This window comes from Bos grunniens, chromosome 15 (assembly GCF_055505025.1).
Source record: "Bos grunniens cultivar Pamir isolate PY7600 chromosome 15, Bosgru_T2T1.0, whole genome shotgun sequence".
NCBI classification, from domain to species: Eukaryota; Metazoa; Chordata; class Mammalia; order Artiodactyla; family Bovidae; genus Bos; species Bos grunniens.
In genome coordinates, this window is record NC_141179.1 from 53419629 (window position 1) to 53445447 (window position 25819).

Below are 25819 nucleotides of genomic sequence, written 5' to 3' on the forward strand. Positions count from 1 at the left end.
AATTAAATGAAATATATGAAAACACCTGGCATAATGCAACTGCCTTTGGAGAAAAAAATGCGACACTGAACCTGATGGTTGACCGAGAAATTCTAATAGGAGTCTATGCTGTCAAAGGCAAAAAAAGGCACACGGTTTGGGTGAAGAACTGTGCTTTAGCTAGTTCAGAAATAGCAGTTATTTATTACTCTAGAGGATAAAAAACCATACTCCTGTCTGCACAGCACTTTGTAAGTCCAAATGATCTTCTATACGCTGCTCCTCCTATACATTTGATCTTCACAAGAATCCAGTAAGGTAAATATTCTAATCAAAGAAAGATTAATATAAGCCCCCAAAGCTTAATTCTGTACCTACCTATAGATTAACAGGAAAAGACAAATGTCCTTTTAAAGAAACAGAATGAAAAAGTACTTCCCTGTCAGCAACTTCCTTGCCATTACCTCTAGGTATGAAGAAGAGGTACCATAATTCACTTTACCTCAAAATAGCTCCCTTTGGCCAATTATAGTGACTTCTATAAGACATTTATTCCAGAAAGGGAGAACACTTCAACAGTTATGTTACTTCTTATAAACCAAAGAAAATAACTATTAATAAAAGAAGGAAAAGAAAAAGTGCCACTCTCAATCTATTTAATTAACAAAAGAATTCTAGTGAAGGTATGAAAAACTATAACCATTCATGATACATAAATTATAAAATATAATATAAATTATAAAAGCCCATGAACTAATACAGAAATATTCAGAATAGCTGCCTTCCCCTCAAGAGGATTTTAAGTAGGAGAAATGATGAAAGTTAGTCAAACACAGCACTTAAGTAAAACTGCCATAAGAATATTAATAAATGAAAAATGAGGCTGAAGAAACCACTTCTCATAGGAAAAGCATCATGAAAGATGGCATTCTGGCTGAGTCCTAAGAATCAGAATCTTAGAAAGCTCACAAGCATTAGGAACTCTGGCCCTTTGAGGGAAGACTACAGCGACCTAGAAAATGAGCCTATAATATAATACAAAGAGCTCTGAGCTTGTTGCCAAAAGACCTAAGTGTGCCCTGGCATTGTTGTTTACCAGCTGTGCTACCTCAAGAAAGTTATTTAACTGCTCTGATTTCGATTTCATCTATAAAATGGGGAATTGTACCATTTGTCTTAACAGATTGTTGAAAGAAATAATAGATAAGTGGTTAGATAAATGGTTGAGAAAGTGCCTGATAAACTGATATTGATAGAACACATCTCAAAATGAATATACTTGGGATTAACAGCTCCCCATTCCTGTACCATGACAGAATAAATTTAAGTAATTTTCCAACTTTAAATTATTGCTGGAATTGAATGCTATTATATTTCCAGTAATATATTTCAAACACTAAACTGAGTTTAATTTTTAAATGTAAATTATTCACCTCCTCCAGGCTGCTGCAGAACTTCATACAAACTTGTACTACAACTTTTTTTTCCATGCCCATCTCCTCTAATAGATTTCAAGTGCCTTCAGGGCAGAGATCAAGGGCAATTCACCTCTAAATCAGTGCCTTGAAGTAAATGTCTAAAGAACCTCTAAATGAATCAATGGGCTTCTGGAACTTTTACAGAATGTTTGCATTGTAGAAAACTCTTCATTCATCCAAAAATATTTAAGTCTTTCTATGCCTAATGATGAACAAGACAGATGTGATTCCTGCCTCATGGAGTTTGCTGACTAGTGAGGAAGACATATATGGAACAAATAATTAGAAGTATACTGATAAATTATTTTTTTAAAATACAGATTGCTACAGGGACTTAGAAGAGGCAAGAGCATGTGGTCACAGAAAACTTAGAGTGCAAAGCACCTTCAAGGTCAATGAGTCTATATACATTTTTAAAAATGCAACTGAGTGCTAAGTAATTTCTCCCCATCCCATTCTGTACACCCTCATCACACTTCATGCAGTTAGCCTATAATCCAAGTCAGCTGACTGCTAAAGGCTATTGCTCTTTTTACTATTTTAATTCATAGCTTTCTAAATCCCAAAGAAATATATGCCATATATTAACATTTAAAGACCAGTGTTTATTCGGGGGGGAAAGGATGAGTGGAGACAGAAGTCATGTGTATCATGATAGATTGTGCTTGACCATTAGTTCTTTGAAAGTACACTCCTAAATGCAAAAATAAATATTTCTGTCCCTTGAGGAGATTGGGGAAAACATCTCGTAAGCATCTTTTATACTGCAAAATCTTGGTTTTGACTCAGGGAATCACTTTTTGAAATACCTGACATGACCCTGGGTGTTTTTTTTTTTTAACATGAAGGCATATTCTGTACTGTTTCAACATACGATAGGAAGCATAAGCCATTCAAGTGGGGGATCAATTACACAAGTATAAGATTTGGAACCATTCCTCTCAACATAGGTCACAACTTGATAGTAGTAAATGCCTATGAAAAAGGCAGTGGGCCTTAGGAAAATAGAAAAAGAGGAGCAAATTAAATCCAAAATAAACAGAAGGAAAAAAAAAAGAATTCGAGCAGAAAGCACTGAAATTGAAAACAAGAAAACAATAGAGAAAAACCAACAAAACAAAAATATCAATAAAATCAGTAAGTCTCTAGGCTAAGAAAAAAAGATACAAATAACTAATATCAGAAATTAAAAAGGGACATCACTACAGATCCCATAGAAATTAAAAGGCTAATGAAGGAATATTATGAACAACTCTACATAATATAGACCAAATCTTTTTAAAGACCATCTGCCAAAACTCAAACAAAAAGAAACAATCTGAATAGACCAGTATCTATTAAAGAAATTGAATCAATAATTAATAATCTTCTAAAACAGAAAGCACCAGGCCCAGATGGGTTGACTGGTAAATTCTACCAAATATTTAAGGAAGAAATCATGCCAATTCTTTATAATTTCTTTTAGAGAATAGAAGCAGAGGGAATACTTTCCAATTCACTCTATGAATTCAGAATTGCCTTAATACTGAAATCAAGCAAAGACCTTACAAAAGAGAAAACTATAAGCCAATATTCCTCATGAGTACAGATGCAAAAGTCTTCAACAAAATATCAGTAAATTGGATCTAAAAAAATATAAAAAGAATTATAGGGACTTCCCTGGAGGTCTAGTGATTAAGAATCTGCCTGCCAATGTAGGGGGCATGGATTTGATCCCTGGTCTGGGAAGATCCCATTTGCCACAGGGCAACTAGGTCCATGGCCCACAACTACTGAGCCCATTCACCAAGAGCCCTTGCTGCACAACAAGAGAGGCCACCACAATGAGAAGCCCATGCACCACAATCAGAGAGTAGCCCCTGCTCTCTGCAATGGAGAAAGCTGAATGCAGCAATGAAGACCCAGTGCAGCCAAAAATTTACCAATTAAAAAAAAAAAAAGGAAAAATAATTTCACAATTTGTATGGAAATACAAAAAACTTCAAATAGCCAAAGCAATCTTGAGAAAGAAGAATGGAACTGGAGGAATCAACCTGTCTGACTTCAGGCTCTACTACAAAGCCACAGTCATCAAGACAGTATAGTACTGGCACAAAGACAGAAATATAGATCAATGGAACAAAATAGAAAGCCCAGAGATAAATCCACACACCTACGGACACCTTATCTTTGACAACGGAGGCAAGAATATATAATGGAGAAAAGACAATCTCTTTAACAAGTGGTGCTAAAAAAACTGGTCAACTACTTGTAAAAGAATGAAACTAGAACACTTTCTAACATCATACACAAAAATAAACTCAAAATGGATTAAAGATCTAAACATAAGACCAGAAACTATAAAACTCCTAGAGGAGAACATAAGGCAAAACACTCTCCGACATAAATCACAGGAGGATCCTCTATGACCCACCTCCCAGAATATTGGAAATAAAAGCAAAAATAAACAAATGGGATTTAATTAAAATTAAAAGCTTCTGCACAACAAAGGAAACTATAAGCAAGGTGAAAAGACAGCCTTCAGAATGGGAGAAAATAATTGCAAATGAAGCAACTGACAAAGAACTAATCTCAAAAATATACAAGCAACTCCTGCAGCTCAGTTCCAGAAAAATAAACAACCCAATCAGAAAGTGGGCCAAAGAACTAAACAGACATTCTCCAAAGAAGACATACAGATGGCTAACAAACACATGAAAAGATGCGCAACATCACTCATTATCAGAGAAATGCAAATCAAAACCACAATGAGGTACCATTTCACTCCAGCCAGAATGGCTGCGATCCAAAAGTCTACAAGCAATAAATGCTGGAGAGGGTGTGGAGAAAAGGGAACCCTCTTACACTGTTGGTGGGAATGCAAACTAGTACAGCCACTATGGAGAACAGTGTGGAGATTCCTTAAAAAACTGGAAATAGAACTGCCATATGTCCCAGCAATCCCACTGCTGGGCATACACACTGAGGAAACCAGAATTAAAAGAGATACATGTACGCCAATGTTCATCACAGCACTGTTTATAATCACCAGGATATGGAAGCAACCTAGATGTCCATCAGCAGATGAATGGATAAGAAAGCTGTGGTACATATACACAATGGAGTATTACTCAGCCATTAAAAAGAATACATTTGAATCAGTTCTAATGAGGTGGATGAAACTGGAGCCTATTATAGAGTGAAGTAAGCCAGAAAGAAAAACACCAACAGTATACTAACACATATATATGGAATTTAGAAAGATGGTAACAATTACCCTGTATGCCAGACAGCAAAAGAGACACAGATGTATAGAACAGTCTTTTGGACTCTGTGGGAGAGGGCAAGGGTGGGATGATATGGGAGAATGGCATTGAAACATGTATAATATCATATGTGAAACAAATTGCCAGTCCAGGTTCAATGCATGATACAGGGTGCTCGGGGCTGGTGCACTGGGATGACCCAGAGGGATGGGATGGGGAGGGAGATAGGAGGAGGGTTCAGGGTGGGGAACACGTGTACACCCATGGTGGATTCATGTTGATGTATGGCAAAACCAATACAATATTGTAAAGTAATTAGCCTCCAATTAAAATAAATAAATTTACATTAAAAAAAAAGAAATTAAAAAAGAAAAAGAATTATATACTATGACCAAGTGGGATTTATCCCAGCTATGTGAGGCAGGTTCAACATTCAAAAATCAATTAAATTACATAATCATATTAATAAATATTAGTAAACACATAAACTCCGGGAGTTGGTGATGGACAGGGAGGCCTGGCATGCTGTGGTTCATGGGGTCGCAAAGAGTCGGACACGACTGAGCGATTGAACTGAACTGAAACACATAAAAATCACATAATCATATTAAATAGATACAGGGAAAAGCATTTGACAAAATCTAACATGCATTCATTATAAGAATTCTCAGTAAGCTAGAGAGGAGAACTTTCTTAACTTGATAATGACTATCTACAAAAAACCTACAGCTAACATCATACTTAATGGTGAGAAACTTGTTAACTTTTCCACTAAGATCCCATACAAAGCAAGGATAGCCCCTCTCACCACTTGTTTCAACATCATACTGGAAGTCCTAGATAATGCAATTAGGCCAGAAAAGGATATAAAAGGTGAAACAGAGGAGGACCCTATGGTTCTTGCCCCGCTCCCCATATTCTCACTCTACCTTTCTTTGCAGAAAAACTCCAGCCAAAGAGTAAGTTTAATCAGAGAACTAAAAAAATGCAGAAACAAAGGAAAATAGTCAAAGGAGACCAAATAATAATAATGTAGTCATTAAGCAGAGTCAAGGACCTTTAGTTCCTTCTCAAGGAACAAATTCTAAGCCATATCCTGTGAGCTGTCTTATAGATACTGAAACCCCCACCAGGTGGAGAAGTTAACTAATGATGACAGCTTGTAGTCATGACATAAGCTGCCACCAATTCCAAGAACTGGCCTCAAGAAATGAAGACAAACTGACTCTGGAACTGAAGATTAACAGTTCCTAAAACAGTTAAAGGGCTTCCCTGGAGGTTCAGCTGGTAAAGAATCTGCCTGCAATGCAAGAGACCCTGGTTCGATTTCTGGGTTGGGAAGATCCTCTGGAGAAGGGAATGGCTACCCACTCCAGTATTCTGGCCTGGAGAATTTCATGGACTGTATAATCCATGGGGTTGCAAAAGTCGGACACGACTGAGCGACTTTCACTTCACAAACAGTTAAGGTGATGCTGCTCAGACTACCAATGACCAATTTTAAGATGACTTTCAGAATTGACTGTGCTGTTTCTGCATGTAGCCCCACTCCCCACGCTGTGTCTATAAAAGCTCTTGCCCCTGACTGTCAAGGGGGAGTTGGCCTTTGGACAAATATTCACCACCACTCCAACCCTAGTCACCAGCACCTGAAATACAGCAAACTTTCCTTTCCACCAACCTGGCCTCTTTAATGGCTCTTGAGCCGCGAGCAGCTAGACCTGGGTTCAGTAACAAGGGTACACAGGTAGGAAAGGAAGACATAAAATTGTATCTGTTCACAAATGAAATAATCATGTATGCAGAAAATACAAAAACACTGACAAAAAAAAAAACTCCTGGAATTAATAGTGATTATAGCAAGACTGCAGGATAAAAGGTTAATTACAAAAGTCAACTGCTTTTCTATTATTAACAATGAACAAGTTAATGCAAAATTAAAAACAAAATATCATTACAAAAGGAAAGAAAATTAAATACTTAAGTATATCTAACAATATATATATAAGATTTATATAAGGAAAACTACAAAATTCTGATAAATGAAATAAAAGAACAACTAAATAAAGCGGAAAGATATTCCATGTTTGGGAGTAGAAAGACTCAATATTGTTAAAATGTCAGTTGTTCCCTACTTGATCTATGGATTCAATACAATTCCAATAAAAATCCCAACTAATTATTTTACAGATATTGACAAACTGATTTTTACAGTTTACAGAGAGGCAAAAGACCCAGGATAGCCAACACAACACTGAAGAACAAAGTTGGAGGAATGATGCTACCAACTTCAAGACTTATAGTAATTAAGACAGCGTGGTACCAGTGAAAGAAGAGACATAGAGATCAATGGAACAGAACACACAGCCCCAAAATAGAGCCACACAAATATAGTCAATGGATCTTCAATGAAGGAGCAAAAAGGCAATACAATGGAGCAAAGACAGTCTCTTCAACAAATGACACTGGAACAATTGGAGATCTACAAGCAAAACGAAACAAATCCAGACACAGATCTTACATCTTTCAAAAAAATTACCTCAAAACCAACCATAGATTTTCATGTAAAATACAACTATAAAACTCCTAGAAGATAACATAGGTGTAAAAGACGCTTACTCCTTGGAAGGAAAGTTATGACCAACCTAAATAGCATATTCAAAAGCAGAGACATTACTTTGCCAACAAAGGTTCGTCTAGTCAAGGCTATGGTTTTTCCTGTGGTCATGTATGGATGTGAGAGTTGGACTGTGAAGAAGGCTGAGTGCCGAAGAATTGATGCTTTTGAACTGTGGTGTTGGAGAAGACTCTGGAGAGTCCCTTGGACTGCAAGGAGATCCAACCAGTCCATTCTGAAGGAGATCAGCCCTGGGTGTTCTTTGGAAGGAATGATGCTAAATCTGAAACTCCAGTACTTTGGCCACCTCATGCGAAGAGTTGACTCTTTGGAAAAGACTCTGATGCTGCGAGGGATTGGGTGCAAAAGGAGAAGGGGACGACAGAGGATGAGATGGCTGGATGCATCACTGACTCGATGGACATGAGTCTGAGTGAACTCCGGGAGTTGGTGATGGACAGGGAGGCCTGGCATGCTGCGATTCATGGGGTCGCAAAGAGTCGGACATGACTGAGCGACTGATCTGATCTGAATCTTGGGTATGGGTATGCATATCAATAACCTCAGATATGCAGATGACACCACCCTTAAGGCAGAAAGTGAAGAGGAACTAAAAAGGCTCTTAATGAAGGTGAAAGAGGAGAGTGAAAAAGTTGGCTTAAAGCTCAACATTCAGAAAACGAAGATCATGGCATCTGGTCCCATCACTTCATGGCAAATAGATGGGGAAACAGTGGAAACAGTGTCAGACTATTTTTTGGGCTCCAAAATCACTGCAGATGGCGACTGCAGCCATGAAATTGAAAGACGCTTACTCCTTGGAAGGAAAGTTATGACCAACCTAGATAGCATATTCAAAAGCAGAGACATTACTTTGCCAACAAAGGGCCGTCTAGTCAAGGCTATGGTTTTTCTTGTGGTCATGTATGGATGTGAGAGTTGGACTGTGAAGAAGGCTGAGTGCCGAAGAATTGATGCTTTTGAACTGTGGTGTTGGAGAAGACTCTTGAGAGTCCCTTGGACTGCAAGGAGATCCAACCAGTCCATTCTGAAGGAGATCAGCCCTGGGTGTTCTTTGGAAGGAATGATGCTAAAGCTGAAACTCCAGTACTTTGGCCACCTCATGTGAAGAGTTGACTCATTGGAAAAGACTCTGGTGCTGGGAGGGATTGGGGGCAAAAGGAGAAGGGGACGACAGAGGATGAGATGGCTGGATGGCATCACTGACTCGATGGACGTGAGTCTGAGTGAACTCCGGGAGTTGGTGATGGACAGAAGGCCTGGCGTGCTGCGATTCATGGGGTCGCAAAGAGTCGGACATGACTGAGCAACTGAACTGAACTGAACTAACTGCATCTTTAAATATAACACCAAAGACACAAACTGTGAAAGAAATAAGCTGGACTTGATTAAACACTTGTACTCTGCAAAACTCACATTCAAAATAATTAAAAGACAAACTATTGACTGTGAGAAAATATCTGCAAAATACACACCTGGTAAGGACTATTATCCAAAAACATACAAAGAATTCTTTTTTTTTTTTACAAAGAATTCTTAAAATTCAATAATAACAAAGCAAACAACCCAATTTAAAAAATAGACCAAAGACCTTAATAGACATGTGATCAAAGAAGATATACGGATGGAAAATAAACATATAAAAATATCAGGGAAATGCAAATTAAAACAATACAAGATGCTATTACACACCTATTAGAATGACCAAAATCTGGAATACTGACAACAACAAATGCTGGTGAGGATGTGAAGCAATAGGAACTCTTGTACAATGCTAGTGGGAACGCAAAATGGTACAGCGACTCTGGAAGACAGTCTGTCAGTTTCTTACAAAATTAAACATATTCTTAGCACATAAACCAGCAACCACACTCCTTGTTATTCATGTCCACACAAAAACTTGCACAAAGATGTTTATAATAGCTTTATTCATGATTGGTTAAACTTTGAGGCAACCAAGATGTCCTTCAGTAGGTGAAAGGATAAATAAACTGTAGTACGTCCAGACAATAGATTATCACTTAGAACTAAAAAAAAAAAAAAAAAAAGCTATAAAGCCATGCAAATACATGGAGAAAACTTAAATGTATATTATTAAATATATAATCTTGAAAAACTACATATTGTATGATTACAACGATACTATACAACATTCTCAGAGAAGGCAATGGCACCCCACTCCAGTACTCTTGCCTGGAAAATCCCATGGACAGAGAAGCCTGGTAGGCTACAGTCCATGGGGTCGCTAAGAGTCAGACACGACTGAACGACTTCACTTTCACTTTTCACTTTGAAGTGACTTAGCATACAACATTCTGGAAAAAGCAAAAATTATGAAGATGGATCTTAAAAAATTATATAAATGAACTTATTTACAAAACAGAAATAGATTCAAAGACCTAAAAAACAAACTTATTGATTACTAAAGGGGATGGGGGAGGAGAAGATAAATTAGGAGTTTGGGATTAATATATATACACTATATATAACATAGGTGAAAAAAACAAGGAGGTTTCTCTGGTGACTCAGTGGTAAAAAACCCACCTGCCAATGCAGGAGATGTGGGTTCAATCCCTTGGTCGGGAAGATCCCCTGGAGTCAGAAGAGTGAGTGACTATATTTTTTATACATTATTATAATATCTTACAGAATATTTCATTGCTTTAAAAATCTATTCATCCTACTCTCCCCTTCCCATTCCCACCAACCACTGATCTTTTTATTGTCTGAACAGTTAAAAAAATTTTTTTAAACTGAAGCATAGTCAATTTACAATGCTGTGGTAGTTTCAAGTGTAGAGCAAAATCATTCAGATATATATTATTTCAGATTTTTTTACAGGTTATTACAAGATATTAAGAATAGTTCCCTGTGTGATACAGAAGGTCCTTGTTTTTTTGTTGTTGTTACTTAATAGCTAAGTCATGTCTGACTTGTGTGACCCCATGGACTATAGACCTCCGAGCTCCTCTGTCCATGGGATTTCCCAGCCAAGAATACTGGAGTGGGTAGCCATTCCCTTCTCCAGCGTATCTTTCTGACCCAGGGGTTGAACCTGAGACTCCTGCATTACAGGTGGATTCTTTACCATCTTTCGTGTCCGACTCTCTGTGACCCCATGAATTGCAGCACGCCAGGCCTCCCTGTCTATCACCAACTCCCAGAGTTTACCCAAACTCATGTCCATCGAGTCAGTGATGCCATCCAGCTATCTCATCCTCTGTCTTCCCCTTCTCCTCCTGCCCCCAATCCCTCCCAGCATCAGGGTCTTTTCCAATGAGTCAACTCTTCACATCAGGTGGCCAAAGTATTGGAGCTTCAGCTTCAGCATCAGTCCTTCCAATGAACAATAATGTATACATGGCATTATATATTGTCTAAACCCATAGGATGTACAATGTCAAGAGTGAAGCCTGAGGAGAACTACAGACTTTGAGTAATCTTGATGTTTCAGTGTAAGCTCATTTGATGCACCATCCTGATGAACGATATTGATAATGGGTGAAACTATGCATGCACAAGTTAGGGAGAGGTATATGGGAAATCTCTGTGTCTCCCTCTCAATTTTGTTGTAAACCTAAAACTGCCCTAAGAAAAGTCTTTAAAAAAAAAAAAAAAAAAAGAGGCAGTGGAGTTTAGGGGACTGTCTGCTTTGAGGGCAGTAAGAAAAACTGTATGGCTCACTATTGTGTTCTCAGTGTCTAACAGAACGTCCAAGTTTTGGCACATTGTACTCAAAATACATTTATTGAAAGCCTGAATGAATGTAGAAACCACTTACATTTTCTGATAGGTTTTCTTTCTCTATCACTAGTAAGTGACAGAATCATGATCTGAACCTCTATGTCTCTATATTCCAGGGGTGTTTATCCAAGATATCAGAGTAGTATAAATGCCAATAATAGAGCTTCATCCATTTCTCAGAGGTGATAGTCAATACCCAGCTCAGAATAATGTATTGTGACAGGCTGTATTTTCCAAAGATTGCCACAGGCCATGAAGAGGTACAGATAGCCTAACTCTCCTCTCAGGGAATCTGAACTGGACTAGTCCAACCAATAGAAGGCACAGGAAGTAATGCTGTGTGACTTCCAAAGCTAAGCAAAAAATGGGCCCCCTAAATATAGTCAATCACAGGCCATTCAGTTTCTGTCTGGTTCTCTTAGATGTTCCCCCAAAAGAAGGGGCTCCTTCATTCATTCATTCAGGCTATCTACAAATATTTGTTACAAATTCCTATTGTGTGTCAGACCCGAGACATTGTGTTAGGCACTGAGAATCCAATAGTGAACTGCTCAGCCACTATCCCTGTCCTCACATAGTTTATACTCCAGAGGAGGAAAAAGTCGAAAAGTAGGTGAGAAAAACTAATACATCCTATCATTACAATATGTAAGAGATGCTCATAAAGAAGCAAACAGAGATATTCTCAAGAATGACAAGTCAAGAAAGAATACTCTAAGGTGGGGACATTTAAATGAGTCATAACAGAGGAGTAGTTAGCCAGGTTGGAGGGAAGAACATGGAAACATTTCAGGGAAAGTAACAGCATGGGAAAAGGTACTGAGGCAGAAAAGAACTCAACATTCTTTTAAGAGAATACTGTGGACAGTATAGAATGAACAAAGTGGAGAGTCACAAAAAGACCAGACAAGAGAATTCTGAAGCAACACTGTTGGGTTACTCATAGATCAATGAGTGCAGCACATCAGTAGATTCACCTCTCAAAACTCTAATTTAAATATTATTTGAAGCTAGCTTTATGTAAGTTCAGATATAAAACAGAAGAACTCAAGCAATAAATGCTGATACTGATACTATATAACCAGTTCAGTTCAGTCACTCAGTCGTGTCTGACTCTTTGCAACCCCCATGAACTACAGCACGTCAGGCTTCCCTGTCCATCACCAACTTCTGGAGTTTATTCAAACTCATGTCCATCAAGTGATGGCATCCAACCATCTCACCCTCTGTCATCCCCTTCTACTCCTGCCTTCAATCGTTCCCAGGATCAGGGTCTTTTCCAATAAGTCAGTTCTTCACATCAGGTGGCCACAAAGTACTGGAGTTTCATATGACCAGAGGTAGTCACATAGAAAGCATGTTATTCAAAAACAGGAATGTTTCCAAGACAAAGAACCATATGGTTTGAAGGACTTCCTGTAATTAACCTCTTTAGAGTTTCAGGACACAGAGAGACAAAATTGACTTTCTCACTGTCTCATTAATGGTGCATTTCATAAATCATACCTGATTTGACCTAGGTTGTTTTTTTTTTAGCAGACATCTCAAAATGCTTCACTGAAACTACAATTCTTAAATGGGGAGGATGATCAAGCCTATCCCCAAAGGATGCCCCTGTCTAAAAAGAAATGGCTCCTTTATAGAATTCAGAACATGAAAGTGGCTCCCTACATATGCTACCCAAAGGCTTACTCTGCCCAAAGTCTTTGTCCTCTTATCATCTGTCAAGCCCAAGAAAAAAAGAGTCAGGTTTACACATTATTTCATACTACTGTCAAACATCTATCCCTGCACCCAAAGACAACTGAAATAATCAGCTGAAAAAAAACATTACTGGCAATTGTTGCTAGAAAACTACCTCGCAGGCCTGGGATCTCCCATCAAACACTACTTTACAGGTCTGGAAGCCTATCTCTAGTATTAGTTAAAACCAGCAAGTATCAAGTTCTAAATGAGCTGATAACTTTTTATTATGGTAGTTTTAGGAAATATATGTGCTATTATTTAAATAATAAGATTGATTTTAGAGTTATAATTTGAAAGAATTGATGGTTTTTCCTGCATGTGCAACCTAGCCTATGAATGTTGATTGTGTCTCTCAAGCAGGAGCCATAAAAGGAGTCCTTTGGCCCCCTCTCCAGGACAGTCTGAATAACAGCACTCTTTGACACCTATGGAACCCTCCATAGATTGCTCCTCAGGAAAAAGCTGAGACACTCCTACCTCTACACATCTTGTGATCAAGAGCACTTGGCCAGGCCGGGGGCCCCCCTCTTCCTTACCACTGAGCCCAGGGGGTGGCAGGTAATAAAAATGAAACTCTGCTCTTTGTTTTGCTCATATTTGGTCATGACATTTTGCTCTGGTGGCGATAACATCTTCACAGTTAGGAAATTAGTCTTCAACTGGATAAAACCACCACAGAGCAGCCTCATCAGTAAGCAAGCAAAGAAAACCAAAGGAGCTTGCGGCTAACGCTTGTGGACAAGAATGCTGTAATGGTAATAACAGTGGGGAAGGGGGTAACCTAATATTTTAAGTTTACCACTAGGGCACTGGCTCATTCTAAAGCCTTCACTCTGAACTTGTATCTTATAGTTGGCACAGGCAGGCGAAGAATGATTCCCCAGCACTAGACAATGGGATTCTTCACTGAAGATAAAATTCTCATGCATGATGAGTGAGCAATAAATCATTTTCAGAAGTAACCCAAAGAACTATCATGGGCACAGGAAATCTGGGCATACTACAGTTCAGCAAAGATGTCAAAGAGGGAAGTTTCAAGGAAGCTGAAATTGTAGCTTAGAAAAGAAGGAATTCTACTTTGCTGAAGGAGAAACAAACAACTCCCTCCAAAACAAAAACCAAAACAGAGAGTAGCCAAGCAGTAGATTGCATTCAAGTTCTCTGATTCCTAAGCCTAAGCTGTAACTTCCCTCTCTCATGACAGGAGCATTTTGTAAGGGGCCAGCAACCAATTTTTAAACAAAACAAAACAAAAAAACAAAAAGTGGATCCATGTAATTCCTATAAAAGAGCCATCCCTAGTCCATCAAAAGAAATGAAAATGGACATGGCTGTCAAGTTGGCATTTCAAAAAAGCAGTTTTACGGTGATTTTTTACCCCAGTATCAGTCACTTAGAAACTGAGTCTTGAGGACTCTTGTGTTTGCTGTATCACATATTTCGCAGTATCCCAAAGGCAGAGAGTATAACAACCAATATAAAAACACTGAGAGGGCTCTGTTGGGAGCACAAGCTTTCACTCCTATGAACATCAGCAAACATTCCAAGGCAGGGTGAGGCAGAAAGGTCACTGGTAAGAGTAGGGAGCCAGAGCTGAAGGCTCAGCTTCTCTAGTTATTCATTCTAAACCTCTGGGTCCGTTAAGTCTCTAGGCCTTATTTTTAAGTATGGTAATTGTTGATTTCAGTCATATAACAAAAAGCAGTAATCCACTACCTTACTGCGAATTTCTGCTTCTCAAAGGCAATCACTTTCAACTTTTAGCTCTTTTAGTATTTTTCTCCTTATTTCCAAAAATACACATATACTGGCTCTTTGGGGATCAATTTTACTCACTATTTATCATCTCTCTGTTATGAAGATTTGCTCTTTCATATCGTTATTGTCACTCCCATGACCACCCATACATACACATGTACACACACTTCCCATTCCACTAACATAGTCACATCACAATTTTTAGTTACATTAATATTTAGGATATGCCCAATCCATGGAATACTACTCAGCAACCAAAAAGAAATGAACCAGAGGACTTCCTGCAATGCAGGAAACCAGGTTCAATCCTTGGGTCAGGAGGATCCCCTGGAGAAGGGAATGGCAACTCACTCCAGTATTCTTGCCTGGAGAATTCCATGGACAGAGGAGCCTGGTGGGCTACTGTCCATGGAGTTGCAAAGAGTTGGACACGACTGAGTGACTTTCACTCAGAGAGCTTCCCTGGTAATTCAGTGGTTAAGAATCTGCCTTGCACTGCAAGGCACACCAGTTTGATCCCTGGTCCAGGAAGATTCCACATGCCTTGGAGCAACTAAGCCTGTGTGCCATAACTACTGAGCCTGAGTGCCACAGCCTCTGAAGCCTACATGACTAAAGCCTGTGCTCCACAACAACAGAAGCCGGGGCAATGAGAAGCCCACACACAACAACAAAGGGTAGCCCGTGCTCGCCACAACTAGAGAAAGCCTGAGTGCAGGAAGGAAGACCCGTCACAGCCAAAACATAAACTAAGTAAGTAACCTTTAAAAGAATAAAAAAGACTATTGATACATATAACCACTTGCATACTGTTTGATTCCACTTATAGATTTAATCTTGAAAAACAAAATTATACAAGTGTTAGATAAATGTGGTTTCCAGGAGTCAGAGAGGAGGGTAACAGGTGTTCTGTGACTATAAAGGAGTAGAGTGAGGAAAATTTTTGTAGTTATGGAATGCTGAACCATGACTGCAGTGATGATTACACAAATCTACACATATGACTAAATGGCACTATATATACACATTGCACCAATGTCATTTTCCTGGTTTTGATACTATACTACAGTTGTAACAAGATGTAACCATTGGAGGAAACTGGGTAAATGATATATGAGGCCTCTCTGTTTATCTTTGCAACTTCCTGTAAATCTATAATTATTTCAAATTAAAATGCTGTTCAAAATTAATATTCATAAATCAACTATACCCCAATAAAAAATTAATATTCAGAGTCTATTATTTTGGGGGGATTACAACTGATTCATTTAGAGAGACTACAATTCAACCTACAACAGGCTGATTTCAAATTTTAGCTATTATAAACAATATTTTTATGAAAATTTGTACAAAAGCCTTTATGTGGCTATGTTCAGTGCTGTGCTAAGTTGCCTCAGTCCTAGTCTTTGTGACCCTGTGGACGATAGCTCACCAGGCTCCTCTGTCCAAGGGATTCTCTGGGCAAGAATACTGGAGTGGGTTGCCATGCCCTCCTCCAGGGCATCTTCTCGACCCAGGGATTAAACCCAGGTCTCTTACATCTCCTACATTGGCAGGTGGGTTCTTTACCACTAGCACCACCTGGGAAGCCTTTTATGTGGTTGGCAGCTTTCATTTCTCTTGTTAATACTCCAAGGTGTGATTACCAAAGCTTTTAAATAAGTTTTGTTATCTGGAGGAACAAATATTCCAACACTTTCTTATTTTCTTCAAGAATACTCAGGGTCTATGTTATGATTTATAATGATTTTCACAGCTAAGCCACATAGTGTATTATGACTACACTGTCTTTCCTGAATAACTAGAATTCTGGTTTCCCTAGAATTAACAGTTGTTTCATTTTTAATTTGCTTGGTTTTAATGTCCTTTTCCCCAAGTCATCTCCAGGTTCTCCAAAACAACTTTATGATTCTTTTTAAAATGGTTGAACATGTTAGATAATTTACTGACGTGTTTGGTTTTTTCTTTAAAGGATCTCTTGGAGATCTCGAGCCTCTTGTTCAAATCTGATAGCTCTCTCTAGTCTTTAGGTCTCCTGCATAGTTGCAGTCCTTGAATATTCCTTAATCATTTTGGGACTTTCATTTTCTATGCTGGGTTCCCTTGTTCCCTTGTTTCCCTTCCTATTTCGTGCCTATCCTCATTATGCTATATCAAACTACCAAGTTCTCTGAGATAGCATCCATGGGAAACAAATCTTTTGAGATGTCAGAAAATGTCTCCAATTTCATATTTTATTGTTAGTTGTCAAAAATAAAATGCTAGGTTAGGTATAAAATGCTAGGTTAGAAATAATTTCTTCTCAGAATGTAAGGCAATTCCTCCACTTTCTTCTAGATTCCAATACTGCTTTTGAGAAATCCAATGCCTTTTTACATGACCTGTTCATTCTCTAGAAGCTTTTAAGATATTCTCACTCTACCCAGTGTTCTAAAATTTTATAATGATGTGTTTCTTTTTGAAAATTCATTGTACTGAGTGCTTGATGGGTTTTTTCCCAATATAAACATATGTGTACTTAAATTCTGGGAAAATGCTGTATTATTTCTTTGATGATGTCTTTCCCTTTATGACTCTACATCTTACTATCAGGAGATTCAGAGACCTAAAAGAGAAAAAACTAGAGGAACTGGACAGAATGAAATCATCAAAAATAATTACACCAATTTTCTTAAATTTAAATAACTTTTATATTTAAATAAATCTTAAAACTGATCCTCTTAGGATTATTATTTCTTCTCTTATTTTCTATGTGTTTTAAATTCTTTATTCTGATGTATCTTTTCTTTATTTTTCTTTATAATTCTTTATTTCTGATGTAACCAAAATAGCTTTCTTGTCTGATTATTCCTTTTTTTTTTAACAGGACCCTATTCTTATTTGACTGAGGCAGTATCTTCTCTGGTCTGAGTTTTTTCAAATTTTCTTTTACTCCCTACATTGTCTCCTGTGCACTCTCTCCCCACCGCTCTCTTTTGGGGTTGGGGTGGGGGAGGTTCCTTTTCTGTTTGTTTTCATTTCTGTTATGTTAGAGACTTTTCTCAAACATCAGGAGATCTTTGCCTCTCTTATTCATATTTAGGAGGCACACAGAAATACACTGCATGGGCAGCGGGGCATGTTAACTTCTAGGCTTCAAAGTTAACAAGAGAAAATGTCAAGCCATTTTTTTTTTTACTGCAGAGGTCTCCAAATGTCTGAGAGTCAATTTCTCAGCAAAAAATCCTCTAATCTCCCACCTGAGGAGAATAAACCTAACTACCTATGTGTGAGAGATAAGAACTAGATGGAGCCCTTCATATAATCCCTGTTTTTAGAATGTCACTTCTCGTTTACTCTCAGCTAAATCTGGTAATCCCAAATCCAGGGCCTCTCTGATTTTATTTCTCTGGAGGATAAACCTTCAATGTTCTGCTGAAATAGACAAAAAGACCTGATAGCTTAAATGTTCCTTACATACCTCTAAACTCCTGTTTTCGGCTCCATCTCTCATGCTAACATTCAAGGTGCCAAGAATCTCCAATACCAAGGACTTTCTAGGTTTCTGTATGACAAAGATGTCTTTATTCAGATTAATTTCCCTCTGTAGCTTCAGGTTTCTGCTTTCCCTAATCCACTAAATCATTTCTCATTTGTGCCTCTTTCCTATCTTCTCAGGGTCTTCCTAGTGAGCTCAGCTGGTAAAAAATCCTCCTGCAATGCCAGAGACCTGGGTTTGATCCCTGGGTTGGGAAGATTCCCTGGAGACGGGAACAGCCACCCACTGCAGTATTCTGGCCTGGAGAATTCCATGGCCTGTATAGTCCATGGGGTTGCAAAGAGTCGGACACAACTGAGCAACATTCTCTTTCACTTTTCACTTTCCCATCTTCTCTATTCTCTTAGTCTGTGTGAGTTAATACTAGTTTTATGCCATTTCAATGGAGTTTTGAAAAAAGAAAGAAGAAAGTTAAAAAGTATGAGTTCAATCCACCTTATTTTAATCATAAGCTCCCTGATGTAGTTACTAAAAGGACAAAATACAAAATATGAAAGCTTTTGGAAAACTTATAAAGTAAAAGTTCAGTAGTAGTGTTAGTGGTAGCAGTAATATGCAATTTTTTTTCTTTTTTTAAATCTTTTGTTTGCTTTTCTTTTGGTATGCTATTTTTTTAAATAGCTATTCCAATATAAAGGATTTTTCTCTTTGGGTGCTCTAGGGAGGCACCAAGTTTCATAAAGAAAACATCAAAAATATTTGCAGCATATATCCCCAAAGCTTTGATATACAAAGAGCCTCCTATACCCTGCAAAACTGATAAAAGACAACCTAGTGGAAAATGTGCAATAAATGACACAAAATTCACAGAACAACTACAAATGGCCATGAAAAAGTATTTACAGATGAAAATTAAAATAAGACATTTTTCTTTTACAGACAGGCAAAAACTGTAGAAAGTGATAATATCCACTGATAAGGTATGATAATATTCCCAGTGATTATAAAAACCTAAAAATAAAAGGGACTTCTTGCTAGTTCTAACCCTACCATTCACTCACTATATGACTCTGAACAACTCATGTCCCCTCTCTGGGCCTTAATTTTCTCATCAGTTTAAGAAAAAGAAAAAAAGATTTTTAAAAAACCCAAATCATTAGGAGTATCTGACTTGCTTATCTCACAGAGATGTAAAGAAAAAAGCAACACCGGCCTTGAAAGAACCTAGCAAACTTTACAGCTCAATATAATCCTGTAGCATTTATAAGAAGGAAAATCAGAGTATCCTCAAAATAAACTAAAAAAATATAAACTAAAACTAGCATTGCTGGGTAGCCATCCTAGGAAATAAACAACTACTTTTCCAAAGAACTACAGGAAGAGTTAAAAGGAAGAAATCTAGGTTCTGGTTTTACCATATGACTTAAACAAGCCCTCTAACATCTTTGTGTCAGCTTCTGAAGGTATCTAAGGATTCTATAATTCTGTGACCAAAAAGAGAAATGAAACCCTGTACTGAAACAGTTGGAATTTAAACTTGCCAGAGTCTCTTGCCTAAAGAGGCTGAGTAGATCACAGGCCAGCTTTGCAGAGATCTAGTTTATTGGTCCATAAACATTTTTTTTTACTGGCCAGCCCTCCTTCTTGGCATATACCAAAGAAACAGCAAATAATAGCATGATCACATCTCCTTAAAGACCTTTGACAAACCCTCCTTGATCTTATACACAAAACAGTAGACCCGGAAATACATGGCACTGGAAGTTGTGAACCATTAACTCAGCCTTTGTACCCCCACTTTCTCTACAGAGAGCAACTTGGAACAACAATATCAGGACTATAGCATGGGAAGGAAACTCTCAGAGAGAACAACTCCATAGCTGTGTCTGCAAAAATGATGTTAGGAGAAAAAAAAACCAGCAGAGAAAGCAAGTGAAAAGGAAATAAGAGCTCCCTATGGAAAGAATTAATCAATGAATATTTATTAAGCCCTGACCCATCCCACATGAACTATGCTACCCTCAGGGATCTTTTCTCTCAGATCTCCTAAGAATAGTCATAGCCATTTACTTAGCACTTCCATTTACCTGCATTCCATTTATATTAGCTAGTTTCTTTATCAAACCAAATCTGTTACTGAGGAATTAATGCCTCCATTTCACAGAAAATTGAGGTTCACAGAAATTCACTTACCTAAAATGGTGGATCGCTATTGTTGTTGTCATTGTGTATTACTATTCTCATTTTAATGATGAGGAAACTGAGGCTCAGGGAGTATAAAGAACTATTAAGTTATTAAGTAGAAGAATAGGGTTTTGCCAGGTGGCTCTGTTTTTAAAGTGAAAGTGAAGTCACTCAGTCGTGCCCGACTCTTTGTGACCCCATGGATAGTAGACTGCACCAAGCTCCTCCGTCCATGGGATTTTCAAGGCAAGAGTACTGGAGTGGGTTGCCATTTCCTTCTCCAGGGAATCTTCCCAACCCAGGGATCAAACCCAGGTCTCTCACATTGTAGACAGACGCTTTACCGTCCGAGCCACATCCCCTTTCTTGTTCGATGTAAAACCACAAAAAGGAAAGTAAGATTTCAACTTTATTGAGTATGCAGTTAAAAATAAATGACGTGTACAGACTCCTTCTTCAGTTCCTTCCAAAGAATAAATGTCATCATTTCTGAAAAGCAGTTAAGCAGCAGCCCTTACTGCCAAAAAAGTCAAAGGGGAATCCGAAGATCCCCTAGTCAACGGAAGTACCAAAAGACATCAAGGATAGGTAACATTGGTCCAAGGGCTTCTCATTGTCAAGATGAAATCACACTCCCATGTCAACCAATCTCAGTGGGCATCCCAATGGATAATCACAAAATAACCAGCAGAATAATTTGATAAGCAAATCCTGACATCACTGGCTTCTTCCAATGCTTTTAATGGAAAGCTTTTCTTGTAACAGTGTCTCTCCCAGGCTACGAGCAATACTTTGACCCTTCAAGCAGTGAGACTGGCATCAGGGTCCTCAGCTCTGCCTGACTGATGACCTGAGAAAGAACAACTGACTCTCAATCCTAAGTAACTTACCTAAAAGCTTTGTGTGTGCTGGTCCAGAAGCAAGAAACACACCAGTCTCACAAATTTTGCTTCCTCATAATAAATTGGTCTATCTACTTTTAGGTCTCAGAAAAGGGAAGAAACCTAGAAGAGCAAGAGAAAAGAAGCTTAATGTTTCAGGGAATGTGTCAGAACTCTTCTGTAAACTGCTAGTGTGGGATTAAAAAAAAAAAGAGGAAGAAGAATACTCTGCTGCCAGACAGCAACTGCTTCATAAACCAGGTGTCTGAAGCACAGGCTCAAACTGGTTTATATAAAAGGCCAATTACTAGCAAACTCTATGATTGTAGCCTTGCAAGGATTACTATTTTGTTCTGTTGTTACTTGTCCAGCCCCAAACAGCCAGAAACAGCAGTTTCACAGATTTCTATTGCTATCTGCTAACAAAAACTCTGTGCTTGCTCTCATATGCTGGAGAAAAGAGAGAGTACTGTCCTGTTCAAGTTTTAGAACAGTCAAGCCTGGACTAGCTTTGCTACTTACTAGCTGTATAACTTTGGTCAAGACCCTCAGCATCAGTTTCTCTATCTGCAAATGAGATTTTTTGGTGGGGGGTGCTGTGCGGCATGTGGAATCTTAGTTCCCCAACCAGGGATTGAACTTGCAACCCCTGCAGCACAATCATGGAGTCTTAACCACTGGACCATATAACGACAATAAAGCTTAGTCTCCTTTTTCTTCTGAGGAATATACTTAAGTGCAAAGTACCTAACTTAGATTTCAGACTGTCACCCTTTAGAAAAGGGAATATGTTTAATTTCATTGTTGTTCAGTTTCTAAGTCGTGTCTGACTCTTTGCGATCCCATGGACTGCAGCACACCAGGCTTGCCTGTCCTTCACTATCTCCTGGAGTTTGCTCAAATGCAAGTCCATTGAGTCAGTGATGCCATCAAACCATCTCATCCTCTGTCACCCCTTCTCCTCCTGCCCTCAATCTTTCCCAGGATCAGGGTCTTTACCAATGAATCATATCTCTGCAACAGGTAGCCAAAGTATCAGAGCTTCAGCATCAGTCCTTTCCAATGAATATTCAGGGTTGATTTCCTTTAGGATTAACAGATTTGATCTCCTTGCTATCCAAGGAACTTTCAAGAGTTTAATTTTATAGAACATATGAATATTAAAAGAAGAATGTTTTTCCTGTCCTTACTCTAGTATCTAATGCAAATATGCACATGAAAGAACAGGACAATAGCACTCAATAAGATTTGGATGTCTAGCCCCAATCCTTTTCAAGACAGTAAGACTGAAGTCAACCAAGAGCAACACATAATTTTCCCTGTATTACAGAGACTTTCCTTCATTCAAACAGTATTTACTAAGCAACTCTTGGGTGCCAGGCCCCTTCTGGATTAATGCAGATACAGAGACAAATAGGACAACTTTCCAGCCACTACCAAGCTCATGATGCAATGAGGAAGACAAATATCAAAACAGATTATTAGAATATAGAAATCGTTAATTTTTGCCTTATAGCTGTAAACTGATTCTTCATTGTTCTATTCAGTGACAGTGCACTGGACTCTGCAGACTACCTTGCTCCTTTCCCAGCTGGTTCACATCAGATTCTGCCAATAGAAAGTACTGGAACAAGGCCACAAGGCTAAGAGAGAAAGAAGTGGCTTTTTCTAGTGTTTTCTAGTTCTAATGTTTTTCTATATGGCAGCAAGCAGATCAGCACACAGAGAGCCATGGCAGATTTCAAGACAGTGGCCCTCCAGGTTCTGAGGCAAGCAAGCGCCAGGCAATTTCTTCTCTACAGCAATAAGCAGCATGTTCCTATGACTGTATTCCATACACTCTCCTCAGAATCTTGGCCTTGTGGAGCTCTCTTTCCTTAAGCTTTTAAGTTCCTTCCTTGTTTGCTTTTCCCTCAGCCCTAAGGATGGTACTCTTAGTAGTTCACTACTTTTTACCTATTTAACAATTCTTTACATTAAATTTTACCCATTCAAATTGGTGATGTGACTTCTATCATTTCAACCAGACCCTGACTGCTATAAGTAGGAGAAATGCTATGATACTGACCATGGAGTCCAGCCTCTACATTTTACAGATAAGAAAACTACAGTTTCAAAGATTGAAAGTAATCTGCTCAAGGTCACACAGTGGTAGAACTGAAACTAGAACTCCTGTATCCTGACTCTCAATAAATAATAAACATGTATCAGATACTTCTGTGTCCAGGCTCTATGTTGGCTGTTGAAAACACAAAAAGATGAACTATAACAAATCTTTGCTTTCAGATGGCCCACTGTCTGGTCAGGGAGACAGACACTAAAAAAAAAGAGCACTCTAGGGAGGGGTGACAAGCACTAAGACAAAAAGAAAAGAAATTACTAGATCTTCAAGGCTAGTAAAAGATGCGTCCTAGGTGGTTTCATTTTACCACACTTTACTCTCTAAGCTGAAGGATTCCGAGCTGAATGGAAAGTTAACTTGACAATAAATCTATAATCAAGGCTTAAGAAATGCAAGTAACCAGACAATAAACATCCATTCTGGGCACAGTCAGAAATATCACTAATGGCAAATTCTTCTAGAAACAAATTAAGGATGAACATCTGTCAGTATGAAGTTAGGAGGGTACCACACTGGCTTTTAAAGGGCAACGGGATTCAGAGAAGTATCAGGTATCAGCCTGGAAAGACTTTTTAGAGGAGAGTGTAATTATACTACCTAAGCTCTGAAGAAAGGTGAGCGAGACTAGAGAGGAGATACAGACTGCTTCAGAGAACACTTGCATAGTAGGAAGGATACACCTATGGTGAGCAGATGCTGGCACAGCATGGTAGACAGAAAGGGGCCTTGAGAGCCCTAGACCAGAGAGAGGTCTGGTTTATGTTACTTTTTTGTTCTAGCTGAATCAAGTTGCCTGCTGTTCCCCTCAAAACAACAAGCTCTTTCATCTTTCTGGGATTTTGAACATACTGTACCCTCTGCCTACAGTGCTCTTCATTTCCTGTCTATCTAAAGATCTGACCTTCCTGAGAGATACAAATCAACTGTCTTCACAGTAAAGTTTTCTCCAGTCATTCCCTGTACCCTTGATCTGAGCCGAATAAATCATTCCCTGATGAGCACTTGTATATCTCTCAATTATAGCATTCTTACACATAATGTGTATTATTTGTGTATCCTTTCCCAATTAGAGTATGAAACTCCTAAGCAAAATATTTCCCAGGATCTATTATTGTTCTTAGTAAGCAGAAACTCAATAAAGGTACACAAAATTGTTCTAGGAAGCTTGTCTACACAAGCTTAGCCTTCAAGCCCAAGAATGAATGGATCTTAGAGCCTTAACATTCCCTGATTCATGATGGATTCCTGGAGTTCAGAACATTTTGGCTGTACTAGAAACTCAGTTATTTCTACTTGAGAGCTTAAATATTTCCTTGTGCCAAACTGGCAATGCAACTGTATCTTTAGGGCTTCCACTACAGGAATTAAAAGTTTGTTGCAAGTCCAAACACTACAGTTCTTTAACGTCCTTTACATAAATTAGAAAAATAGACCAAGAACTCCAATCAGCTGAACTCTTCCTAGGGAAGAAGACCTGGCTGTTTATTAACAGTTCAAACTACTGCTGTCTAATACCCATGTGGCTAGCATATTTTCTCTTTTGGCAGCCCATTCATATTGGGGGAGGAAGTATCTGTTGCAATCAGAGTAGGAATTAGAGTCAGAGGTAGAGAATAAGACCAGCTCTGCCACTCTTTATTTTGCTAAGTGACCTTGGACAAGTCATTTAATCTCACTGAGCTTCAATTTCCCCAGGTGGGAAATTGGAAAAATATTACCTGTCCCACTGGGCTACCATAAGGATCAAATGAGGACTATTCCTTATTGCACTCAACTCTAATCTAATGATTAACCTTGTCTTTCTGGAACACACAGAAAACTAGGAAGTAAGTTTAAAGAAAGCCTCTTTAGAACCAAAATAACTGCCTCTCATTCTTCACACTTTATTACTGATACCAGTAGAGTTCCTGGAGCCTCAATCTTCCTTTAAAAACATCTAATAAACTCATAATGCGGGAGCACCACAGTTGAAGGCAGGGTTACTATACTGAAAATAAGAGTGTTAAGTAAAGTGAACATTGAGGGCCTACCCGCAGCCTTTCTCCTCCACTCAGCTTCCAGATCAGCATTATAACCTCAAGGAAGGAGGCTAGAGGATCCTTCCAGAGAATCTAACCAGCGCTAGTGGAAAGACCTAATGACATTGCAGTTGTGCCACAAACAGCCCAGGCAGATAACCATTAGGATGAGGTCCAAAATCAGTAAACTCCACCCAGGTATTTAAAATTTCCAATTAGCTTTTTAATAACCCCTTTTAAAATATGAACAGTCAAGGACTGTCAGACATCTGGGGAAAACTCCAGCATGAAAAGCAGAATTCAGATCCTATTTATAGTGAAGAGATTTGAGGATTCAAATGAAAAGTTATTTGAAAGAAGCATAATAATTAGCTTATCTTGACCAAAGTTTGCCAGTGATTAAAAAATCAGATCAGACCAGATTGGACCCTGGTGGTCTAATGGTTAGGAAGCTGTGCTTCTACTGAAGGGGGCCTGGGTTTGAACCCTGGTTGGGGAACTAAAGATTCCACAAGCCATGTAGCACAGCCAAAAAAAGAAAAGATCAG

The 25819-nt window shown here is 38.5% G+C and overlaps 1 protein-coding gene across 15 annotated transcripts in view; it reads right to left on the reverse strand.

Moving 5' to 3' along the window:
* Positions 1-25819, reverse strand: part of FAM168A (family with sequence similarity 168 member A) — a 242229-nt gene that overhangs the window by 112501 nt on the left and 103909 nt on the right. For 2 of the 15 annotated variants that reach the window (XM_086340703.1, XM_086340698.1), the window contains exon 1: positions 21141-21255. The exons of the other annotated variants lie outside the window; for them this stretch is intronic. The gene's annotated coding sequence lies outside the window, so the exon portion shown is untranslated. Of the gene's footprint in view, positions 1-21140; positions 21256-25819 lie in introns of those variants that run through there. 15 annotated transcript variants of the gene reach the window in all.